General features: G+C 51.7%; 1 protein-coding gene and 1 long non-coding RNA gene across 2 annotated transcripts in view; one reads left to right on the top strand and one right to left on the bottom strand.

Annotated features, from left to right (window-relative positions):
• Window positions 1-13,450, top strand: part of LOC140425697 (uncharacterized) — a 33,626-nt gene extending 20,176 nt beyond the window's left edge. Inside the window, exon 3 of the long non-coding RNA XR_011947927.1 lies at window positions 13,235-13,450. This is a non-coding gene — a long non-coding RNA (uncharacterized lncRNA). The remainder of the gene's footprint in view (window positions 1-13,234) is intronic.
• LOC140424756 (nuclease EXOG, mitochondrial-like) overlaps window positions 1-21,050 on the bottom strand; it is a 387,484-nt gene that overhangs the window by 121,131 nt on the left and 245,303 nt on the right. The window lies entirely within an intron of this gene.

Below are 21,050 nucleotides of genomic sequence, written 5' to 3'. Positions count from 1 at the left end.
CTACCATCCTGAGCGGCAGCTCTTTCAGTCTCTCCTCCTGCCCCTTGGCCTGGATCACAAACAACTCGCTCTTTTTCATGTTCAATTTGTACCCTGAAAAACTACCAAAATTCCTCAGGATCCGCAGAGCCTCTCCCACCCCCTCCACAGGGTCCAAAATGTACAGGAGCAAATGATCCACGTATAGCGAGACCTGATGTTCCACCCTCCCTGAACCAGTCCCCGCCAGTTCCTCAAGGCTCTCCGCGCCAGAGCTAGCGGTTCTATAGCTCGGGCAAAAATAGTAACGGGAAGAGGGGACACCCCTGCCTCGTACTCCGGTTAAGCTCGAAGTACCCCAACCTCAAGCCGGTTTGTACATACACTTGCTACAGGCGCCTGGTACAGCAATTTCACCCAGCCAATAAAGCCCTCACCAAACCTGAACCTCCCCAGCGTTTCCCACAGGTACTCTCATTCCACCCAGTCAAAGGCTTTCTCTGCGTCCATCGCTGTTACCACCTCCGCCTCCCCTCCCTCTGAGGGCATCATAATAATATTCAAAAGTCTCCAGACATTGGTATTGAGTTGTCTGCCTTTAACAAACCCAGTCTCGTCTTCCTCTATCACCCGTGGGACGCAATCCTCAGTTCTTGTGGCCAGAATCTTAGCTAGCAATTTGGCATCCACGTATAAAAGCGAAATTGGCCTGTATGACCTGCAATGGTCCGGGTCCTTCCCTTGTTTAAGAATGAGTGAGATCAAGGCCTGTGACATTGTTGGGGGGAGGGTTCCTTTCTCTCTAGTCTCATTGAAGGTCCTCATCAGGAGTGGGCACAATATTTCTGAAACTTTCTTTTGAATGCTACCTGGTAACCGTCTGGCCCCAGGGCTTTACCTGACTGCATGCCCTCTATACCCTTGACAATCTCCTCCACTTCAATCGGGGCCCCCAACCCCATCACCAGGTCCTCTTCCACCTTTGGAAACCTCAACTGGTCCAAAAATTGCCTCATCCCTTCCGCTCCGGTGGGGGGCACCGACTCGTATAGTTTACAATAGAACTCCTTAAAGACTCCGTTCAACCCCCCTGCATCCAAGACCATGTTACCATCCTTATTCTTCACTCCCCCGATTTCCCTGGCCGCCTCCCTCTTTTGCAGCTGGTGTGCCAGCATTCTACTCGCTTTCTCCCCGTACTCATAGACTGCCCCCTTGCCTTCCTACAGCTTACCCTGTGGTCAGCAGTTCAAACTCCGCCTGTAGACTCCGCCGCTCCCTCAGTAGCCCCGCCTCGGGAGGCCTCGGCATATCTCCTGTCCACTCGGAGTGTCTCCTCCACCAGCCTCTCCCTATCCGCTCTCTCTCTTTTCCCTATGGGATCGAATTGAGATGAGCTCCCCTCTGACAACTGCCTTCAGAGCCTCCCATACTGTTGCCGCTGCTACCTCACTGGTATAGTTTGTTTCCAGGTAATCCTGAATGTTCCTGCTAATCCCCCCTCAAACCTCTTCGTCCGCCAGCAGCCCCACATCTAGACTCCAGAGTGGGCGCCGCCCTCTCTCCTCACTCAGCCGCAGGTCCACCCAGTGCATGGCACGGTCCGAGACTGCGATTGCTGAGTATTCTGTCCCTGCCACCTTTGGGATTAACGCCCTGCTCAAGACAAAGAAGTCTATGCGGGAATAAACCTTATGAACGTGGGAGAAAAAAGAGAACTCCTTCACTCTCGGCAGCGCGAACCTCCAGGGATCCACCCCCACCACCACCACCCCATAAAATCTGCTCCATAAAACCCTTCAGTTCCTTAGCCACTGCCGGTCGCTTCCCTGTCCTGGACTTCGACCGGTCCAGCTTTGGGTCAATGACTGTTAAAGTCTCTGCCCATGATCAGGTTGTGTGACTCTAAGTCTGGGATTTTGCCTCGCATGCGTCTCATAAATTCCACATCATCCCAATTCGGAGCGCAGGCATTCACAAACACAACCCAGAGCCCCTCCCACTTTTCGCTCACCATTATATACCTGCCCCCCCCTTATCTGTCACAGTTCTCCCAGCCTCGAATACCACACCCTTACTGATCAGAATTGCCACCCCCCTGGTCTTCGAATCCAGCCCTGAATGGAACACCTGGCCTACCCATCCCTTTCTCAACCTCGTTTGATCTGCGAGCTTTAAATGTGTCTCCTGAAGCATTGCTACATCTGCCTTTAACCCCTTTAGATGCGCGAACACGCGTGCTGTTTTGACCGGCCCATCCAAACCCCTCTCATTCCACGTGATCAGCCTGGAGGGGGGGGCTCCCCCCCCTCCCCCCCCCCCCGGCGGCTCCCCCCCCCGGCGGCCAAATAGCCATTGCCTTTTTTTGGCCAACCTCGAGCCCACGCCCTTTGCTTCCTCGAGCTCCCCCATAGCGAGCCACCGCCCCGGACCCTCAATTTGTACCCCAAAATTGATACCTCCTCTGTCAGCAAAGCAGCCTCCCCCCCCTCCCAACAGCCCCATGACCCAAAAGCCCCCGCCAAGCACCAGCTGAGCACTTGCTCACCCCCCACTCCGCTCCTGAGAGTCAGCTGACCCATGCTGACCCCGGCAGCTCCCGCCCCTGGCGCTGATCAGACTGTCGCCTCATTCTCCGGACCCCTCTCCCCACATGAATAAACCAATTAAACTGTCGCTCCAGCCCCAGTGAGTAAATAGTAATACGAAACAAATAATACACAGAAGACACTAACATTGCCCCGTGAGGAGACACTTGTTGAACCAAGGCTCCAACTTCCTGAAAAATCGTCCTAGGTACAGGGCCCCCTCCCCCCTCCGTATCTCAACTTTGCTGCAAACACTGCTCCCTCCAGATACCACCACAGCCCTTCCACGCACCCAACATTGTATACTATCTTATATTAGAAAGGGTACCGTGTTACCCAGGCCCACCGCCACTTTCCTCCAAAGCTTAACTGTCCTTTAATTCGAGTCCAGCTTTTCTTGTTTGACGAATGACCTCGCCTCGTCCGGCGCCTCAAAATAGTGATGCCGTTCCTTGTACGTGACCCATGGCCTCGCCGGGTGTAGCATCCCAAATTTCACCCCCTTGCTGAAGAAGGTCGCCTTCACCTGGTTGAATCCAGCACGCCTCTTGGCCAGCTCCGCACCCAGGTCCTGGTAGATGCGTATCACGCTGTTCATCCACCTGCTGCTCCGTTCTTCATTCCGCAAGACAAGTTCCTTGTCCGAGAAGCGATGAAATCTCACTACCATGGCCCTCGGCGGTTCATTCACCTTGGGCTTCCTTGCGACGGCTCTGTGCGCCCCGTCCAGCTCCAGGGGTTGAGGGAATACCCCCATCCCTATCAGCCTCTCCAGCATCTTGGACAGAAATGCTCCGCATCCAACCCCTCCACACCTTCGGGGAGGCCCACAATTCTCAAGTTCTGTCTCCTGGACCTGTATTCTAGGTCTTCCAGCCTCTTCTGCCACTTCTTGTGGAGGTCATCCTGCGCCTCCACCTTAAGGGCCAATATGACCATCTCGTCCTCATGGTTGGATAGCTTTTTCTCCATCTCCTTAATCGCTTTCCCTTGTGTCGCCTGAGTTGCGATCATTTGGCCTATTGATGCCTTCATCGGGGCCAGCATGTCCTTTTTAAGATCAGCAAAGCAGCCCCTAAGGAACTCCTGTTGCTCCTGTGACCACTGCGCCCATGCACCCTGGTCTATACCGGCCGCCATTTCGTGCCTCTGCACCCACTTCTGTCTGTTGTGACTTAAACGCTTCACCCGGCCACTCCTGGTCCAGTTATCCATACAACAGAGAGGGAATCCTTTTGGCAGTGTTCGCTTCACCAATCTGCCCCAAAAGGTCCGTGAAAACTCCTGAAAAAAGGTCCGAGAGTCCGTTCCAGACGGGAGCTGCCAAATGCGCGACCTACTCCTCCATGGCCGCCACCGGAAGTTGATAGACTTCTTCTTTGTGCCCAGAAAATACGGAGGCATGGGATTCAGGGTGATTTAGCAGTTTGGATCAGAAATTGGCGAGCTGGAAGAAGACAAAGGGTGGTGGTTGATGGGAAATGTTCAGACTGGAGTCCAGTTAATAGTGGTGTACCACAAGTATCTGTTTTGGGGCCACTGCTGTTTGTCATTTTTATAAATGACCTGGAGGAGGGCGTAGAAGGATGGGTGAGTAAATTTGCAGATGACACTAAAGTCGGTGGAGTTGTGGACAGTGCGGAAGGATGTTCCAAGTTACAGAGGGACATAGAAAAGCTGCAGCGCTGGGCTGAGAGGTGGCAAATGGAGTTTAATGCAGAAAAGTGTGAGGTAATTCATTTTGGAAGGAATAACAGGAAGACAGAGTACTGGGCTAATGGTAAGATTCATAGAATTCGAATTATCATAGAATTTACAGTGCAGAAGGGGGCCATTCGGCGCATTGAGTCTGCACCGGCTCCTGGAAAGAGCACCCCACCCAAGGTCAACACCTCCACCCTATCCCCATAACCCAGTAACCCCACCCAACACTAAGGGCAATTTTGGACACCAAGGGCAATTTATCATGGCCAATCCACCTAACCTGCACATCTTTGGACTGTGGGAGGGAACCGGAGCACCCGGAGGAAACCCACGCACACACGGGGAGGATGTGCAGACTCCGCACAGACAGTGACCCAAGCCGGAACCGGAATTCTTGGTAGTGTGGATGAGCAGAGAGATCTCGGTGTCCATGTACATAGATCCCTGAAAGTTGCCACCCAGTTTGAGAGGGTTGTTAAGAAGGCGTACGGTGTGATAGCTTTTATTGGTAGAGGAATTGAGTTTCGGAGCCATGAGGTCATGTTGCAGCTGTACAAAATACTGGTGCGGCCGCATTTGGAATATTGCGTACAATTCTGGTCGCCGCATTATAGGAAGGATGTGGAAGCATTGGAAAGGGTGCAGAGGAGATTTACAAGAATGTTGCCTGGTATGGAGGGAAGATCTTGTGAGGGAAGGCTGAGGAATTTGAGGCTGTTTTCGTTAGAGAGAAGGTTAAGAGGTGACTTAATTGAGGCATACAAGATGATCAGATAGGGTGGACCTTAGGGTGGACTATAGTGAGAGCCTTTTTCCTCAGATGGTGATGTCTAGCATGAGGGGACATAACTTTAAATTGAGGGGAGATATAGGACAGATGTCAGAGGTAGGTTCTTTACTCAGAGAGTAGCAAGGGCGTGGAATGCCCTACCTGCAACAGTAGTGGACTCGCCAACACTAAGGGTATTCAAATGGTCATTGGGTAGACATATGGATGATAAGGGAATAGTGTAGATGGGCTTTATAGAGTGATTTCACAGGTCGGCGCAACATCGAAGGCCGAAGGGCCTGTACTGCGCTGTAATGTTCTAGAGCGGAGCATGGTCCGAGACCGCAATGGCCGAGTACTGTACCCCCTCCATCCCTGGGAGTAGCGTCCTGCTCAACACGAAAAAATCAACCCGAGAGTACACTTCATGCACGTGGGAGAAGAAAGAGAACTCCTTTGCCCTTGGCCGAGCGAATCTCCACGGATCCACTCCTCCCCCCCTCCAATCTGGTCCATGAAACTCCTCCGGACCTTGGCCGCTGCCAGCCTCCTCCCCAACATGGACGTAGACCGGTCCAGAGCCGGGTCCAGGACTGTGTTGATGTGTTCCCCCCACCCCACCCCACCCCGCCATTATCAAATTGTTTGACTCCAAGTCCGGTATTTTACTCCACATGCGCTTCATGAATTCCGTGTCATCCCAATTCGGGGCATAAACGTTCACTAGCACCACCCGGGCCCCCTGCAGCTTACCACTCACCATAATGTACCTGCCCCCTTTGTCCGCCACAACACTTCCCGCCTCAAATGCTACCTGTTTGCTTACCAGGATTGCGACCCCCTGGTCTTTGCGTCCAACCCCGAATGGAACACCTGGCCCACCCATCCCTTCCTCAGTCTAGTTTGGTCAGCGAGTTTTAAGTGCGTTTCCTGTAGCATGGCTATGTCTGCCTTTAATCCCTTTCGGTGTGAGAACACGTGGGCCCTTTTGACCGGCCCGTTTAGGCCCCTTACATTCCACGTGATCGGCCTGGTCGGAGGGTTGATCCACCCCACCCCCCTGCCGACTAGCCATCTCCTTTTTTATCCCAGACACCTGCCCGCGCCCCACGCTCACTCAAGCCCTCCCGCCGGAGGCTCTCTGTCCCGACTCTCCGTCTGTTCCCGGAAGTTGGCTCCCCTTCAGCCAGCAAAGCAGCATCCCGTCCCCCATGTCAAGCCCCTGTTTAACACTAACTCTCCCCCCCCGTTGCGCTTCCATAAGTCAGCTGTCCCCGGCCGCTCCCGCCTCTACCTCCAATCCTACTGTTGTCTCCTTCTTCGGGCCCCCAACCTTCCCTCCCCCACCGGGTAAGAGAGAGAGAGCCACCCCATTCTTCCCGTGTAACAAGAGAGAAAAAAAAGAAAACAACGTACAAACTCCAGGCGTTGCCCCGAACAACGAACGACCCCCTCCCACCCCCAACCTGGCGAGCTGCCCTAACTGACGGGCCCATCTCCCCCTTCTGCGGCGTGGCTCCGCAAAAGCAGAGAGCTGGCAAAGGACCCCGAGGGCAAAAACAAAGAACGGGGCAAACCAACATAACATAGCCCCCTTCAGCTGCCTCCCCAGCCCCCATACAACTTACACTCTGCTTCCAGTCTTACATTAGGACAGCACCCGGTTACACCTCTTCACCCGGGCGTTCCAACAACGTGCAGCTGCCCATTAGTTCAAGTCCAACTTCTCATTCTAAATGAATGTCCACGCCTCGTCCGGCGCATCAAAGTAGTGGTTCCGGCCTTGGTACGTGACCCACAGCCTCGCCGGATGTAGCAGCCCGAACTTCACCCCTTTGTTGTGGAGGGCCGGGTTGAATCCCGCACGCCTCTTAGCCAGATCTGCTCCCCAGTCCTGGTAAATTTGAATCTCACAGTTCTCCCGTTGACTGCTTCGCTCCTTCTTTGCCCACCACAGGACACGTTCCTTGTCTGTGCAGCGGTGGAATCTTATCACCATAGCCCTCGGCGGTTCATTCGCCCTAGGCTTCCTTGCCAGGACTCTGTGCCCTGTCCAGTTCCAGGGATTGTGGGAAGGCCCCGCACCCATCAGCGACCCCAGCATCCTGGTCACAAATGCGGTCGCATCCAACCCCTCCGCACCTTCGGGGAGGCCCAAGATTCGCAGGTTCTGCCTCCTCAACCTATTTTCAAGGTCTTCCAGTTTCTCCTGCCATCTTTTGTGCAGGGCCCCGTGCGCCACCACCTGACCGCCAGGCCCAAGATCTCATCCTCATTTTCAGAGACTTTTATCTCCACCTCTTTGATCGCCTTCTCCTGCATCTTCTGAGTCTCCACCATCCTTTCCCTGGAAGCCTTCACAGGGGCCAGCACCTCCATCTTGGGCTCTGTGAAGCAGCTTCTCAGGTGCTCCTGCGACCACTGGGCTCACGCCTCCTGGTCCGCGCCGGCCGCCATTTTGTCATTTTGCACCCGTTCCCCTCATTTCACCGGTCCAGCCTTCTTTACTGCCCCTCTCCTTGTCCATTCTATACAGCGCTGGGGGGAGCCTCACCAGCGTTTATTGCCCACCGGGAATCGCCGCTAAAGGTCCGTTAACGGGCCCAAATGTCCGATTTCGGCGGGAGCTGCCGAACATGTGACCTACACGGGCATTGCCACAACCGGAAGTCCCATCAATAACTTTAGTAATCTCCCAACGATACTATAACGTCTCTAATCTGGAAATCTATTAATCAGAAACACAAGTTTGCCACAGGGCTTCCTGGGCTATTTCAGAGGGCAGTTAGAGTCAACCACATCGTTGTGAGACGCAGATTTCCCTCACTAAACACATTCGTGAGCCAGACGGATTTTTACGACAATCAACAATGATTTCACAGTCATCATGAGATTTTTAATTCCAGATTTCTTTTATCGACTTCAAATTCCACGATCTGAGTCTCTGGGTTTCTGAATTACCAGTCCAGCGACAATACTACTGCACCATCGCCTTCCCTGATCCAGTGAAGTTTCTGGTCAATGTTGACTTACAGAATTTCATGATGGGGGTTGCTACAATGGTAATGCCAATGAATGTCGAAGGGAAATGGTTAATTCCCTCTTCACGGAGATTAGCATTGTCTGGCATGAATGTTCACTGCCACTTATCAGCTCTGTTTAGCAAGGGTGATTGCTCCATGAACACATGGGCAGATATGGCTGGCAGCCCTTCTCCCCGACTCCTCCACCACGCTTTTCCATCAGTTTGTCTTGCTCTGCATGGCCCTGCGTGGACGGGGCTTCCTTCTCAATGCTGACAACATGCTTGGCCTTCACAAAGTCTGTTTGATCTTCGGCAACCAACCCCGGGACACAGTCCTCCATCCTCTCCGCCAACAATTTAGCCAATACTTTCACATCCATGTTCAATAGTGATACGAGTCTATACGACCCACATTCCACCTGGTCCTCCCCTTTTTTGGTGATTAGTGTGATTACTGCCTGCGTCATCTCTCCGGCAGCTCCCCCTTCTCCAGTACTTCATTAAACTCTCCCAACAGATGTGGTGCCAGGTCCGTCACATATTCCTTATAAAATTCCACCAGGTACCTATCCGGCCCAGGAGCCTTCCCCGACTTCATACCCCTGATACTATCCAGCACCGCGCTCAGCTCCAGAGGGTCCTCCAACGCCTGCCTCTTTGCTTCCTCCACCTGGGGAAATTCCAGCTCGTCCAGAAACCGTCCCATGTCCCCCTCCTCTCCCCCCGGGTCCACTTTGTAAAGTCCCTGATAGTACTCCCTAAACGCCTCGTTTATCTTCTCTGGCTCCGACACCACATCCCAAGCCCCAGTCCGTATCTTCAATATTTCCCTGTACGCGGCCTGCTTCCGCAGCTGGTGCGCCAGCATGCGGCTCGACTTCTCCCCATTCCCATATTGCACCTCTCTTGCCCTGCGCAGCTGCCCGAACGCCCTCCCCGTTGTCAGCCTGTCAAACTGCCCCTGCAACCTTTTCCTCCTCGCCAACCCCTCCACTGTGGACACTCTTGAATATTCTCTGTCCACCTCCACTATCTTGCTCACTAGACAGTCATGTTCTTATTTGGGTGGGGAGGGTAAGGGCTGGTTTTGCACAGCAGGGGCGGGTTTAGCACAGTGAGCTAAACAGCTGGCTTGTAATGCAGAACAATGCCAGCAGAGCGGGTTCAATTCCTGTGCCAGCCTCCCAAACAGGCGCCAGAATGTGGTGACTAGGGGCTTTTCACAGTAACTTCATTGAAACCTACTTGTGACTAGAAGCGATTATTATTATTATTATCATTATTATTATTATTCATGCTCCTCCCTCCTTTCTCTATCTGCATCAGCCTTAAACAAAATAATTTCCCCGGACCACTGCCTTCAGTGCTTCTCAAAAAATGGCCGCCGACACCTCCCCATTTTGACTCAACTCCGCATACTCCTTATTCGCCGCCCGAGCCTTATCACAAACACCTCCATTTAACAGCAAACCACAAAATCTCCTGACTCACTACAAAGTAATCAATACTCGAATACACCTTGTGGACATGTGAAAAGAAGGAATACTCCCTTCCTCCTGAGTTCTGAAAATGTCATGGGCCCACCATACCCATCCTCTCCATACACCACCCCCCCCCCCCTCGCCATTCGTACCCTACACATCGACCTGGGGCTTGACCTATCCACCCTTGGCTCCAGGACACGGTTAAAATCTCCTCTCATGATCAACTGGTGCATGGCCAAATCCAGGATTGCTGCCAGCAACCCCCTCATAAAACCCACATCATCCCAATTTGGGGCATCACATTTACCAACACCACTGGTGCCCCTTCCAATCCGCCATCACACATCTCCCATCTGGATCCATCACCTCTTTCGCACTCATTAAAATCACCACTCCCCTCGCTTTCAACTCAAACCCCACGTGAAAGACCTGCCCGACCCTCCCCTTCCTTAACCTAACCTGTTCCTTCACATGGAGGAGTGGCTCCTGCAGAAAGACCACCCCCGCTTACAAGCTCCAGTGGTGCGCAAACACCCGTAACCTTTTAACCGGCCCATTCAGTCCCCAGACGTTCCACGTTACCAGCCTTACCGGAGGCTTGCACCTCCAAACCCCTCTACAGTCCGTCATCTTCCCTACTCCCGTCCCCTTTATTCCACCCTATTCCGAGCCCATCCCAGAAGGCCCATTCCTCTGCACCTGACCACATAATCTCTCACCCCCTGCCACGTTGCAACAACCGGCCCTCTCCCCCTTCCTACCCCCACTTACCCCCCATTCTTCCTGGCCACCCCTCTTGGCCTTCTCCCCCACCACCTCGCTTCCGTTCACCAACATAACCTGCCAGCACGGCTGCCCCTGCCCAAAGCACCTCCCAATGACCTGCCCTTCCCTCTCCTCCCCACTCCTCAGATCAAGGAGGAATGCTCCCTGCGGACCTTGCCCTTCCCACCCAAACAAGGACTTTTTCTGAACTCTAAGCAGCCTTCTCCGAAAGCAAACAAACCAATGTTAATCACAAACAGTCCCATAAAACAGGAGAGGGCGATGGGAATATAAACTCCCCCCCCCCCCCCCACCCCCCCCGACAACACCTTACAATCTCAAAATTTAACAGCAACTCTCCCCCCCCCCCCCCCCCAATGAAAAGGCGAAAATCCCCCAATCCGTACCCACTACAAACATGCTGCCTACCATTACAAAGTGCCAGCACCCCAGTTCCCAAGCATTGGCCGTTCAGTTCTCCCCTAGTTTATGCTCCTTAATGAAGTCTTTGGCCGCTTCTGGGGTCTCGAAATAATACTCGCAGCCTCGGAACATCACCCATAATTTCACCGGGTCGAGCACCCCAAACCTGATCTGCCGCCGGTACACATTGCCTTGGCCTAGTTGAAGCCTGCCTGCCGCTTTGCCAACTCCGCTCCGTTGTCCTGATAAATCCGGACGCTATTCCTCTCTCAGACGCAGGTACGCTTCTCCCTGGCCCATCGCAGAATCTTCTCCTTCTCCACAAGCTCTAGGCTTCTGCCTCATGGACCTATGCGCTCGATCCACTTCAGGCACCTTAATTAGCACCCCTTCTACCACCAGCCCGCCAGCATCTTCGAGACGTACCTCGTGGTACTCGCACCTTCCACTCCTTCAGGCAGGCCCACTATTCACAGGTTCTGCCTTCTCGAGGCATTCTCCTGCTCCTCCACCTTTGCCCTCAATGTTTTACACAGGTCCCCTAGGAGCCCCACCTTCGCCACCACATGATCACTCTGGTCCAAGATCACTCCTTCGATCTCCCCAATCTCCAAACACCTCTTCGCCCGTTCCAGAGAACTCTTCAAGGGTGCCACAGCTCCTTCAATGGCTTCTGAACGATCCTCATGCATTTCCTTGCTCTGCCGGCAGAATTTGCCTCTAATAAACGCCATCAGCTCCTCCATCTGGGGCCTTCCAGCTTGCATCAGCCCTTCCCCCGCTTGCATCAGCCCTTCCCCCGCTTGCATCAGCCCTTCCCCCGCTTGCATGCTTACAGTGGCTGCTGCAGTAAAGGCTCCCTCCAACTTTTCAGCCAACTCTCTCACTGTTTTCTGCCGGGTCGGATAGCCAGCAGACGTACCACTTCTGGGGGATACTAATCCTCCAACATTCACCTGTGCCTTTTCATCCAAATTCCATCCAGTATTGGGTAAAAAGAGCTCTTTTCTGTGCCTTTAAGCAGAAGCTGCCGTGTGTGTGACCACTCACTCCATGGTCACAACCGGAAGTCTGTCAGGTGTTTTTCATGCGTTGGTGCAGGTTTGATGGGCCGAAGGGCCTATTCTGCGCTGTATTATTCTGGGACACGGTGGCATTGTGGTAACGTCACTGAACTTAGAGACCTAATGCTCTGGGGACATGGGTTCAACTCCACTGCAGCAGTTGTTGTAATTAAATTTATTTAGTAAAGTGTAAAATTGACAGCTCGGCATCAGTAATGGTGACCACAAAACTATCAACTGTCATAAAACCCCTCTGGTTTATTAATGTCCTTCAGGGAAGGAAATTTGCCAACATTGTCACTCCAAAGCCACAGAAACATGGTTGACTCTGAACTGTCCTGAAATGATCGAACAAGCTCCAGAGAAATGGGCAACAAATGCTGGCCTTGCCAGTGACTCCCATATCCCATGAAAGAATTAACTTTTTAAAAAGCAATACAAATGAGATATCACACTGCAATTTTCATTCCTATAATGTTTATATTTTAGAATATTTATAACTTGCAGTCATGACAGTCTGCGAGCTTCAACGGCAAGTTGTTATTGAGAATATTCAATTTTAAAATATGCTTCCAAGTAGTGAGGCGCACTGAAACTATAGGTGCAATCTTTCTGCAGTACGTATTTGGCATCAGCCGTGAATGCTATTTCACAAGGTACATGTAATTTGGATTTAATTTCTCCCAAATTCTCTCTCAGATTTTCTAGTTCTGTTAAGTGTTTCGGATTACTTTTATCAGCGCAAAACCCATATTGTGATTTAAGAGTAAGGCCACTTAGGTTGCAGACATGCAAAAGCTAAATGGTATGGCATTATCTCCAGCATAATCCTTTGGTCATGCCTTTTGCAGGATATTGGCTATCTGGTGTGAAGCCAAGTTCAAAAGTATTCACAATGGAGCAGCAGATTCATTGAAACACTTTGGGAACTTGAGCAATTTTTTTTTTTCAATGTTTGTATTTGAAAGGATAGTGTCAATACTAAAAGTTGTAGTAATAATCAGGGCCTAGTTTTAAGGCCGATTAAATTGGCTATCTTAAATTAAAGAATTGAGCAGTTTAAAAACCACAGTCTGCAGAAGGCAGAATCCGAATGTACAAAACTCAAGTCTGTCTGAAGCAGCTCCTGAATAACCCATCAAGTAATTATCCTTGCTACTTGAGATTCACTGGCCTATTGTCCACAGTTCCTGATATCCATCAACTGATAGTCACTCCCACTTAAGATGCATTGACCTATTGTTCACAGTTCCCATCAAGCAATCGTCACTCCTCCCAAGGCAGGCTCAGGTACCCTGTCAACAGGTCATCAACTAGAACATTGGGCACTGAGACCCTGCCTCCTGAGACTCCATTGGCCGAAAGCCAAGGGCAGGTTGCCAAAGCAGCAGGGTAGCAACAGGGAGATAAAAAGATATGCATTTTCCAAACAGGAAAAGAAAGGACTGGAAGCAAAGACTCGAAGCTTGTCTGAGGTGACCGTGACCAGACATGAAAGAAGGAAGGAAGCAAGCAAGGAACAGCCAGCGAGAATCACCTTTACAAAGTGGAACCAGAGGGACTCCAGGATCAGATCTGCAGCTTACCAAATGACCTTTACGGGAAGGATAGTCGAATCCTGGGTGTTTCTTGTAAGTATAGTGGGTAATTTATGGCTTACCTATATTTAATAAAGTGTGTTGCATTATATCGGTGTTCTAGTTTGTTCTCCTCATAAATAAAGCCACCTGGATAAACTTTAATTAAAGAGCTGGTTGAAGTATCCGAATTGCACAGATACTTCAAAGTATAACCCATTATTCTAAAGCTGGAGTGCTCCTTCTAAGATAAGCGTGAGGTCAGGTGTAATGCCTGGATCTGGTACGTCTCTCTTGTGGGGACCATGATTTGGATTCAATTTGAACTGTTGTTTTGGAGCAGGCAAGGAGCTGGATTAGGCGTTTGCCCCCTGTCCACACTCTGAGCTCTGGCTTTGTAACTCTGATAAAGTAATTTTAAAAAAAGACAGTGACATAAGAATGAACAATGTATGTACCTATCTCCTAAATTTACTTTTCCCATAGAAAACCGAGTCGAAACAACAGCACAGAACCTTTGTTGTGATCTGGACCGGGTACATTTATAAACAAAACAGAAAAGATTTGTTCATAGAGATTCCCTACAGTGCAGGAGACCATTCGGCCCATCAAGCCTGCATCGTTCCATATCCCACCCTATTCCTGCAATCCCATAATCTAACCTTCACATCCCTGGACATTAAGAGGCAATTTATCATGGCCAATCCATCTACCCCATACATCTTTGGATTGTGGGAGGAAACCGGAGCATCCGGAGGAAACCCATGCAGACGAGGGGAGAATATACAAACTCCACACAGGCAGTGACCCAGAGCCGGGATCGAACCAGGGACCTCGGCGCCTTGAGGCAACAGGGCTAACCCACTGTGCCACCGTGCTGCCCTGTGAAGCAGCAGTGCTAACCACTGTGCTGCCCCTAATGGTCAAATAGTCTTGCATTAGAAAAATGTTTTTTTTAAGTATGGAAGAGGAGCTAGCTGTGGGAGGACTAAAAACAGGTCGTAATTGTTCAGATACATAATTAAAAACAGATACTAACAAGCTGGGATACTGGAAGTGAAGTTTGTTTCTTGAATGGCTAGACCAGGAATAGCACATTCACGGTTGGATGGCATGACCTCATCAATCACTTATTTGTGCAATCCAAGAATTGTAAATTTTGGCCTTCTTTGCATTGACTTTCAAATTACCAGTTTAAAAAAAAAAAAAAAAATCCCTATTTCTTCTTGAGGTCTCTCTGCACGTGTTACCTTCTCCAGCTTTCTATTATTGCTGATTGTTATACTCCAGCTTTAAATCTGTATGTGTTCCATGGCTGAGGAAACAGGTCTGAAGTTTCTTTTAAATCAATTCTCTGAATGTGGGCATTGCTGGCAACACCAGTAATTATTGCCCAATCTGGGATTTCACTGAAGAGGTGGTGGCGTGGGTCATCTTCTTGAGCTGTGGCAGTGCATTCTCTATCAGTCACCTCCTCCAACACTGGCATATCATGGCTGCAGTCTGCGCTACCTAACACACAGGCAATTTTTGCAGCACCTCCGGAACCCATGACCTCCACCACCCAGGAGAACATAGCAGGCGCATGGAAACATCATTCCCTCCAAGATCTCCACCAAACCACATACACTGAATCATAGAATTTACAGTGCAGGAGAAGGCCATCCAGTCTGCACCAGCCCTTGGAAAGAGCGCCCCGTTTAAGTCCACGCCTCCACTCAGTAACTCCGTCGCCCCAACCAACCTTTTTGGACACTGCAGCAGTGAAGGAACAATGATATATTTGCAAGTCAGGATGGTGAGTGACTTTGAGTGAACTGGGCAATCCCATGTATCTTATAGAACCCCTACAGAGCAGAAGGAGGCTATTCGGCCCATCGAGTATATACCGACCCTCCAAAAGAGCACCCCAACCAGGCCAACTCCCTCGCCCTATTCCCGTAACCCCACGGAACCTGCATATCTTTTTTTTTAAATTTAGAGTACCCAATTAATTTTTTCCACTGAAGGGGCAATTTTTTTTTTTTTAGATAGTATTTTTATTAAGGTTTTGCACAATTTTGCATAATAAAACAGTAGTAACAATAATAATAAAACAAACGAGAGTGAACATTAACATCGTGCAAAAAGAGAATATACAATAACAATTAAATAGACATTACCCCACGCGACCGAGTCTTCCCACACCATCCCAATGAAGCATTCACCCCCCGCACCGCCCCCCCCCCCCCACCCCCGCACCCCCCGTACGGAGCTGCTGCTGCTGACATTTTAATTTCCCCCGAGGCTGCCACCTCCGAGAGAACCCTAGCGTAGACCCTCTTAAGGCAAACTTCATTTTCTCGAGGCTGAGAAACCCAGCCATGTCGTTAACCCAGGTCTCTACACTCGGGGCTTCGAGTCCCTCCACATTAATAAAATCCGTCTCCGGGCTACTAGGGAGGCAAAGGCCAAGACGTCGGCCTCTTCCGACCCCTGAACTCCCGGGTCTTCTGACACTCCAAATATCGCTATCTCTGGACTCGGCACCACCCGTGTGTTAAGCACCTTGGACATTGCCCTCGCGAACCTTTGCCAGAACTCTCTAAGCTCCGGGCATGCCCTAAACATGTGGACATGGTTTGCAGGGCTGCCCTTGCACCTCATACAACTGTCTTCTACCCTAAAAAACTTGCTCATTCTCGCTGCCGTTATGTGTGCCACGTGGACCACCTTAAATTGTATTAGACTGAGCCTGGCACATGAGGAATTAACCCTGCCCAAAACCTCTGCCCACAGACCCGCTTCCAACTCCTCACCTAGCTCCTCCTCCTACTTGCCTTGAGCTCCTCCACCGGGATTGCCTCTGCCTCCTGTAGTTCCTGGTAGATATCCGACACCTTCCTCTCTCCCACCCAGGTGTCGGAGACCACCCTGTCCTGTATCCTCAGTGGCGGCAGCGTCGGAAAGGACACTACCTGTTTTTTCAGGAAGGCTCGTACTTGCAGATATTTAAAGGCGTTTCCTGGCGACAGATTAAATTTGTCCTCTAGCGCCTTCAAACTGGGAAAGCTTCCGTCTATGAACAGATCTCCCATCCTTCTGATGCCTGCCCTGTGCCAGCTCTGGAACCCACCATCCATCCTACCCGGGACAAACCTGTGGTTGTTGCATATCGGGGTCCAGACCGACGCTCCCTCCACCTTCTTGTACCTCCTCCATTGTCCCCACATCCGCAGTGTCACCACCACGTCCGGACTTGTGGAGTAACGGGTCGGCGAGAACGGCAAAGGCGCCTTTATCAAAGCTCTCAGACCTGTACCGTTACATGGCGCTGCCTCCAGATGCTCCCACGCCCCCCCCCCACCCCCCCCCTCCTCATCGGCCACTTCCTAATCATTGCTATATTGGCCGCGTAGTAGTAGTTGCGAAAGTTCGGCAGCGCCAACCCCCCACCCGACTGCGCTCCAACAGCGATCTCCTTACTCGCGGGGTCTTATTCGCCAACACAAAGACCGTAATGATCCAACTCACCCGCTTAAAAAAGGCCTTGAGGATGAAGATGGGGAGGCACTGAAAGACAAACAGAAATCTGGGGAGGACAGTCATTTTCACGGTCTGCACCCTCCCTGCCAGTCACAGCGGGAGCATGTCCCACCTTTTAAAGTCTCCTTCCATTTGCTCCACCAACCGGGTCAGGTTCAGCCTGTGCAGTACATCCCATTTCCTGGCCACCTGTATATCCAGGTAACAACTTTTCTCTACCATCCTGAGCGGCAGCTCTTTCAGTCTCTCCTCCTGCCCCTTGGCCTGGATCACAAACAACTCGCTCTTTTTCATGTTCAATTTGTACCCTGAAAAACTACCAAAATTCCTCAGGATCCGCAGAGCCTCTCCCATCCCCTCCACAGGGTTCAAAATGTACAGGAGCAAATGATCCATGTATAGCGAGACCTGATGTTCCACCCTCCCTGAACCAGTCCCCGCCAGTTCCTCGAGGCTCTCCGCGCCAGAGCTAGCGGTTCTATAGCTCGGGCAAAAATAGTAACGGGGAGAGGGGACACCCCTGCCTCGTTCTCCGGTTAAGCTCGAAGTACCCCAACCTCAAGCCGGTTTGTACAGACACTTGCTACAGGCGCCTGATACAGCAATTTCACCCAGCCAATAAAGCCCTCACCAAACCTGAACCTCCCCAGCGTTTCCCACAGGTACTCCCATTCCACCCAGTCAAAGGCTTTCTCTGCGTCCATCGCTGTTACCACCTCCGCCTCCCCTCCCTCTGAGGGCATCATAATAATATTCAAAAGTCTCCAGACATTGGTATTGAGTTGTCTGCCTTTAACAAACCCAGTCTCGTCTTCCTCTATCACCCGTGGGACGCAATCCTCAGTTCTTGTGGCCAGAATCTTAGCTAGCAATTTGGCATCCACGTATAAAAGCGAAATTGGCCTGTATGACCTGCAATGTTCCGGGTCCTTCCCTTGTTTAAGAATGAGTGAGATCAAGGCCTGTGACATTGTTGGGGGGAGGGTTCCTTTCTCTCTAGTCTCATTGAAGGTCCTCATCAGGAGTGGGCACAATATTTCTGAAACTTTCTTTTGAATGCTACCTGGTAACCGTCTGGCCCCAGGGCTTTACCTGACTGCATGCCCTCTATACCCTTGACAATCTCCTCCACTTCAATCGGGGCCCCCAACCCCATCACCAGGTCCTCTTCCACCTTTGGAAACCTCAACTGGTCCAAAAATTGCCTCATCCCTTCCGCTCCGGTGGGGGGCACCGACTCGTATAGTTTACAATAGAACTCCTTAAAGACTCCGTTCAACCCCCCTGCATCCAAGACCATGTTACCATCCTTATTCTTCACTCCCCCGATTTCCCTGGCCGCCTCCCTCTTTTGCAGCTGGTGTGCCAGCATTCTACTCGCTTTCTCCCCGTACTCATAGACTGCCCCCTTGCCTTCCTACAGCTTACCCTGTGGTCAGCAGTTCAAACTCCGCCTGTAGACTCCGCCGCTCCCTCAGTAGCCCCGCCTCGGGAGGCCTCGGCATATCTCCTGTCCACTCGGAGTGTCTCCTCCACCAGCCTCTCCCTATCCGCTCTCTCTCTTTTCCCTATGGGATTGAACTGAGATGAGCTCCCCTCTGACAACTGCCTTCAGAGCCTCCCATACCGTTGCCGCTGCTACCTCACTGGTATAGTTTGTTTCCAGGTAATCCTGGATGTTCCTGCTAAACCGCCCGCAAACCTCTTCGTCCGCCAGCAGCCCCACATCCAGACTCCAGAGTGGGCGCCGCCCTCTCTCCTCACTCAGCCGCAGGTCCACCCAGTGCATGGCATGGTCCGAGACTGCGATTGCTGAGTATTCTGTCCCTGCCACCTTTGGGATTAACGCCCTGCTCAAGCCAAAGAAGTCTATGCGGGAATAAACCTTATGAACGTGGGAGAAAAAAAGAGAACTCCTTCACTCTCGGCCACGCGAACTTCCAGGGATCCACCCCCCACCACCACCACCCCATAAAATCTGCTCCATAAAACCCTTCAGTTCCTTAGCCGCTGCCGGTCGCGTCCCTGTCCTGGACTTCGACCGGTCCAGTTTTGGGTCAATGACTGTGTTAAAGTCTCTGCCCATGATCAGGTTGTGTGACTCTATAAGTCTGGGATTTTGCCTCGCATGCGCCTCATAAATTCCACATCATCCCAATTCGGAGCGCAGGCGTTCACAAACACAACCCAGAGCCCCTCCCACTTTTCGCTCACCATTATATACCTGCCCCCCTTATCTGTCACAGTTCTCCCAGCCTCGAATACCACACCCTTACTGATCAGAATTGCCACCCCCCTGGTCTTCGAATCCAGCCCTGAATGGAACACCTGGCCTACCCATCCCTTTCTCAACCTCGTATGATCTGCGAGCTTTAAATGTGTCTCCTGAAGCATTGCTACATCTGCCTTTAACCCCTTTAGATGCGCGAACACGCATGCTGTTTTGACCGGCCCATCCAAACCCCTCTCATTCCACGTGATCAGCCTGGATGGGGGGCTCACCCCCACCCACCCCCCTGACGAATAGCCATCGCCTTTTTTTGGCCAACCTCGAGCCCACGCCCTTTGCTTCCTCGGGCTCCCCCATAGGGAGTCACCGCCCCGGACACTCAATTTGTACCCTGAAATTGATACCTCCTCTGTCAGCAAAGCAGCCTCCTCCCCCCCCCCCCCCCCCCCCCAACAGCCCCATGACCCAAAAGCCCCCGCCAAGCACCAGCTGAGCACTTGCTCCTGAGAGTCAGCTGACCCCGGCAGCTCCCGCCCCTGGCGCTGATCAGACTGTCGCCTCATTGTCCGGACCCTCTCTCCACATGAATAAACCAATTAAACTGTCGCTCCAGCCCCAGTGAGTAAATAGTAATACGAAACAAATAATACACAGAAGACACTAACATTGCCCTGTGAGGAGACACTTGTTGAACCAAGGCTCCAACTTCCTGAAAAATCGTCCTAGGTACAGGGCCCCCTCCCCCCTCCGTATCTCAACTTTGCTGCAAACACTGCTCCCTCCAGATACCACCACAGCCCTTCCACGCACCCAACATTGTATACAATCTTATATTAGAAAGGGTACCGTGTTACCCAGGCCCACCGCCACTTTCCACCAAAGCTTAACTGTCCTTTAATTCGAGTCCAGCTTTTCTTGTTTGATGAATGACCTCTCCTCGTCCGGCGTCTCAAAATAGTGATGCCGTTCCTTGTACGTGACCCATGGCCTCGCCGGGTGTAGCATCCCAAATTTCACCCCCTTGCTGAAGAGGGTCGCCTTCACCCGGTTGAATCCAGCACACCCCTTGGCCAGCTCCGCACCCAGGTCCTGGTAGATGCGTATCACGCTGTTCATCCACCTGCTGCTCCGTTCTTCATTCCGCAAGACAAGTTCCTTGTCCGAGAAGCGATGAAATCTCACTACCATGGCCCTCGGCGGTTCATTCGCCTTGGGCATCCTTGCGAGGGCTCTGTGCGCCCCGTCCAGCTCCAGGGGTCGAGGGAATACCCCCATCCTTATCAGCCTCTACAGCATCTTGGACACAAATGCTCCCGCATCCGACCCCTCCACACCTTCGGTGAATGAAATTAAATGAAAATCGTTTATTGTCACAAGTAGGCTTCAAATGAAGTTACTGTGAAAAGCCCCTAGTCACCACATTCCGGCGCCTGTTCGGGGAGGCTGTTACGGGAATCGAACCGTGCTGCTGGCCTGCCTTGGTCTGTTTTCAATGCCAGCGATTTAGCCCTGTGCTAAACAGCCCACAATTCTCAAGTTCTGTCTCCTGGACCTGTATTCTAGGTCTTCCAGCCTCTTCTGCCACTTCTTGTGGAGGTCATCCTGCGCCTCCACCTTAAGGGCCAATATGACCATCTCGTCCTCATGGTCGGATAGCTTTTTCCCCATCTCCTTAATCGCTTTCCCTTGTGTCGCCTGAGTTGCGATCATTTGGCCTATTGATGCCTTCATCGGGGCCAGCATGTCCTTTTTAAGATCAGCAAAGCAGCCCCTAAGGAACTCCTGTTGCTCCTGTGACCACTGCGGCCATGCACCCTGGTCTATACCGGCCGCCATGTCGTGCCTCTGCACCCACTTCTGTCTGTTGCGACTTAAACTCTTCACCCGGCCACTCCTGGTCCAGCTATCCATACAACA

The sequence above is a fragment of the Scyliorhinus torazame genome, chromosome 6 (genome assembly GCF_047496885.1).
Source record: "Scyliorhinus torazame isolate Kashiwa2021f chromosome 6, sScyTor2.1, whole genome shotgun sequence".
NCBI classification, from domain to species: Eukaryota; Metazoa; Chordata; class Chondrichthyes; order Carcharhiniformes; family Scyliorhinidae; genus Scyliorhinus; species Scyliorhinus torazame.
Note: the sequence above shows the minus strand (reverse complement) of the source record. Positions and strands in the feature narration are given on the sequence as shown.